Source organism: Pseudophryne corroboree, chromosome 6, assembly GCF_028390025.1.
Source record: "Pseudophryne corroboree isolate aPseCor3 chromosome 6, aPseCor3.hap2, whole genome shotgun sequence".
In the NCBI taxonomy this organism is placed as follows: Eukaryota; Metazoa; Chordata; class Amphibia; order Anura; family Myobatrachidae; genus Pseudophryne; species Pseudophryne corroboree.
In genome coordinates this window covers 554412396-554417050 of record NC_086449.1, presented here as the reverse complement: position 1 = coordinate 554417050, position 4655 = coordinate 554412396, and the positions used below count along the sequence as shown (strand labels likewise).

General features: G+C 41.4%; 1 long non-coding RNA gene across 1 annotated transcript; it reads right to left on the bottom strand.

Annotated features, from left to right (window-relative positions):
* Positions 1-821: 821 nt before the first annotated feature.
* Positions 822-4014, bottom strand: LOC134935444 (uncharacterized). The gene is made up of 3 exons (XR_010180144.1): positions 3935-4014; positions 2070-2642; positions 822-940 (listed from the first exon to the last, which is right to left on the bottom strand). It is a non-coding gene; the product is annotated as an uncharacterized LOC134935444 (long non-coding RNA).
* Positions 4015-4655: the final 641 nt, after the last annotated feature.

Below are 4655 nucleotides of genomic sequence, written 5' to 3'. Positions count from 1 at the left end.
TAGTCAATGTTACCACATACAAATACAGTATACTGTATATTGGGGGTAATTCCAAGTTGATCGCAGCAGGAATTTTTTTAGCAATTGGGCAAAACCATGGCCCTCATTCCGAGTTGATCGCTAAGTTTTTCGGACGCACAACATATTCGCAAAGTTGCGTTAATGTAGTAATTTTGCGAACTTCCGCCCTCAACGTATTTTTGCAAATTCGCACGCAGTATTACACAAAGTGGGCGTACGCCAAATGACATCGCAGTAATGCAAAACCATCGCAGCATTGCGAAATCATCGCAATAACACATACTTAATCGTAAAAATACTAAGTTTGAGTATATTTACAAAGTTTGGCGTAAAAGTGCACACTTTTAAGGTAAAACGCACAAAAATGTTTTTTTGGACTATTAAGTGCAATTACACCTTTCCTTTTAAAGACCACAAGCCCTTTTCAATTACGAACCCAATTAGTGTTTTGATTGTTAATGTTCAAAAACAATTAAGTCTGTGAACAAAACCAGATTAACACTTTGTTGCCATAATTGCCCATCAACATGTCAAAGTGTGAATTTTTTTTTTTTTTTCTTCACTTTTTTAATTTTTAAAGGTGTTGTTTGTGAATGAAGGTGTTTACATGTTTCTTAACACAATATTATCCTTTTTTTTTGGGTAAAAATGTAACGTTAGATGTGTGTAATTTTTTTGTCATAAAAATTCTACCTGCAAATCTGCTGATCCTTTTTTGCATTAAGAAACACAACACCCGGTTAACTTTAAACAACTTTTTTTTTATTTTTTTTTGTTTTTTTTTGTTTTTTTGGTAAATCAAATATTCTAAATTATGCAAATTTTTCCAAATGGTCCACACAATCCAGCATTGCTTGCAGGTGTTGGCGCATGGTGTTTAGAATCCCTGCAAAACTTGTGGGATCTCCAACTGCAACATCTGAAATTAAGATGCAACACAAACATTAATAACTTAATTACATTACTTATTAGCCAAGCAAGGCGCAAAGCACACTTAAATGCTGGCATGTACAAACTGCTGGACTCCAGCTGTTGTGAAACTACATATACCAGCATGCCTTTACACAGTTTTGTGGTCAGGGAATGGCAAAGCTGTGTGAGGGCATGCTGGGATGTGTAGTTTCTCAACAGTTGGAGTGCCGCAGTTTGGACAGGTCTGCTTTAATGGCAAAGTTACTACATCCTGGCTGTTTTATGGTACAATCATTAGCAGAACACACAAGCCTGCTCAGCCTTTTTTTCAGATTTTAAAGTGTTCCAGACCATGTGTTACATTTACTACTATGTGAGTTATATTTAAGATGGAACGTTGCCCATATCAATCAAGCCAAAATATGATTATTATATTGTAGAAGTGGCTCCCAATTTTTTAAGTATAATCTTATTGGTTGCTATGTCCGACATCCCATGTTAAAGATAACTACCATCTTCGTCAATGTGACACCATGTTGGCATTCATTCCCATTTGTTGTTTATTTATTTTTTTATTTTTAGGGGGTTGGTCCTGCATCATCACACTGCATAAACACATCTTCAGCAGCCCAACATATCATAGCATTCCCACACTCCCTGAAAGCTGCCCTTACTAAATAAGTGGAAACATGTTTGACTCGAACAATTATTAATTTTGAGAATGTAACTTTCACACAAAAAAACAGTGTGTCATTAGGCTGCATAACAAAGTGAAGCATGTGATTTGTAAGTGTAAATATTCAGACTACACAGGCCCAAGTGTAAAAGGCAAACAACATACTAAACTCCACTCAGGTCTAACTGTTTCACTGAAAAAGTAACACATATAAACCCTGTTGTCCTGGCAACCCTGGCTACCTAATGAGTGTCAACCTAGAGTGGACACACAAAACATTGCACACATACACACTGTACATATAATGACACTCACAAATATGTAAAGGCAACATGTACACCATGATGAAATGTTTAAATATTTTTCCAGGGTCCAAGAATTCAAACAGTACAACACTGCATGTTTTGGCATTGTAAGTGTAAGTGGGTAATCTTATTGTAGAAAATTTAAATAAACTTACTTTCCTCGGAAACATCCAGACTCCCGGAATGTTCTGCAGGGGCTTCCTCTGCCCATTCACTTGGTGGGGATGTTGCCTGGATGGGGGAAGGCGGCTGGATGGGGGAAGGAGGAGGGATTGGGGAAGGAGGAGGGATTGGGGAAGGAGGAGGGATTGGGGCAGGAGGCTGGATGGGGGAAGGAGGCTGGATTAGTGCCGCAATTTCAGAGGGGGGGTCTGATTGAGAGGGCGAGGGGGGCGGAGAGAAATTTAAAGCAATAGAGGGTGAGGGGGGTTCAGATGGGGATGTCGAAGTGGAAGGAGAAGGGGTATGGGAAGGAGGAGAAGGGGTCCCAGAAAGAGATGGAGAGGTGTGGTGAGAAGGGGAATGGAAAGTGGAGTGGGCCAGGGAAGCTGAGGGGGACTGGGAAGCTGAGGGGGACTGTGAAGATGAGGGGGACTGGAAAGCTGAGGGGGAGTGTGAAGGGGAGGGGGAGTGAGAAGGGGAGGGGGAGTGAGAAGGGGAGGGGGAGTGAGAAGGGGAGGGGGAGTGGGAAGGGGAAGGGGGTGGGGAGTTGTGCCGTTGTTGTTGTCCTAGAATGAAAATATTGTCCACATTTTTTAATCATGCCAAATTACATAGTATTGATTTTTAAATATAAATGTTATGTTACATGTTTTTTTAAAAAAAATTTAAAATAGAAAATCAAACATGTTAAGATCCTCTTCATGTTGGCCATAGCAAACAAAATGAAGCCAAACTTTAACTTTGAAGCTCATTCCTTAATCTAGTCCATTGAGTCATAGTGATTTGTCTAGGCAACATCACCAGATTACTATTCAAGGGCCCTTATTATATAGCCAGCACTTATCAAGTATTTTGGACCAGTTTCCTGGCTGCTTCTTATTTCTTGGAAACATGCACTTGTTTCGTGTCACTTTACTACAGTCAGTACTGTTTCCCCTAACCACACACACTGACCTAATTTCCTAAAAAGGAGACTGAAGGTTGCAATTAGCCTACCACTTACTGTAAAATGTAGGTAATTCAAAGGGGATTACAGCTGGAATTTAGTTTGCAATTGTCCAAAAGCATGTGCTCTGCAGGGGTTGCATATATAACATGTGCAGAGAGAGTTAGATTTGGTGGACTTTTTCAATTATGGGCATGGAAAATACAGGCTGTTTAATTTAAACACAGCAAATTATTGAGATGCTTTAACACACCCCACCCAAATCTTACTCACTCTGCACATGTTACATATGCTTCCCCTGCAGTGCACATGGTTTTGCACAATGGTTTACAAAAAACCTTTTGTTCAAAATTGGGAAGATCAAGCATTATCACATTTTAAGCAAAAAATCTTATGTAATGTAACTTACTTCGGGTATGGAGAGCACGGATTTGCTGGCGGATCTCCGCCAACAAATCTGGAGTCCGCCTGCGGAGATCACTCCATCGCCTCTCGAGCTGGATGATTGTCCGCCTGCTGCGGACGCGAGTCCGCAGCAGGCGGCGGACCTCCGCGTAGGCCTCGCGCTTCACCCGATTGGGGATGAAGCGCCCAACGCGGCCTACGCGGCGGTCCATCACCGCTACCAGCACGCGGAGCTCCCGCCTGGAGAACGGTGCTGCACGCATCATGGCAATGGCGTTTTCCTTATTTGGGCATATATTTATAGTGTCTGTTAGCATGTGATTGGCCAAAAATATGTCATTTCTAATAACTTTATTGATCTTTGCAATGCTGTGAAGAGCAGAGTGTTATTTTGCACGAGCGGAAATTCGCCTTAGCAGAAGCGAAAATGTTTGTTAGAAACAATTAGAATAAACACACAGAGACACAGACTTTACTGAAAATTACTAAACATATCTGTGTACTCACCACAGGTCGTGTGATCATTCAGCTGGACAGTCACAAAGTGTCAAACATTGAGGATCATTTGTTTGTGTGTTTGTTTACATAATCAGGATTTGAGGATATAAAATAAATAAGGACACTATTTATTATCATTACAGTATTTAAATTATTACATAAACATTGTCAGCTTAACGTGTTTTTGTTTTTTGTGTTTAAAAAGAAAAAACCATTCCAACACAACAACAGCATTACCCAATCACTTTACAAGAACATACTAAATGCAATCATGTTTAAAAATACATAAGCATACTGGGTTGTATTATTTGTGCAAATATAAATGTTAAAAACACTATACCTGAAATGTTCTGCTACAATTCTTGCCCTCACTTGGCTCCCCCTCCGTGTCACACTCCCCCCACCGAAGCGTGGCACAACCCCTGGCTCCTCATCAGGCAATTCCTCTGCCTGAGGAAGCTCGACACTACTCCTTACCGCGATATTATGGAGTATTGCGCACAGGACCACTATTTTACTTGCCATCTCCGGCGAATACATGATGTCGCCACCCGTGCGGTGGAGCACACGAAAGCGCCCTTTCAGGACACCAATTGTGCGCTCCACCAGCTGCCTAGTGGCAGTAAGCGCGGAGTTAAATGCCATCTGTGGTCCTGGCCTGGGATTACGGTAAGGAGTCATGAGCCAGGGGGTGCAAGGATATCCACGGTCTCCTGTTGGAATAAAAGCA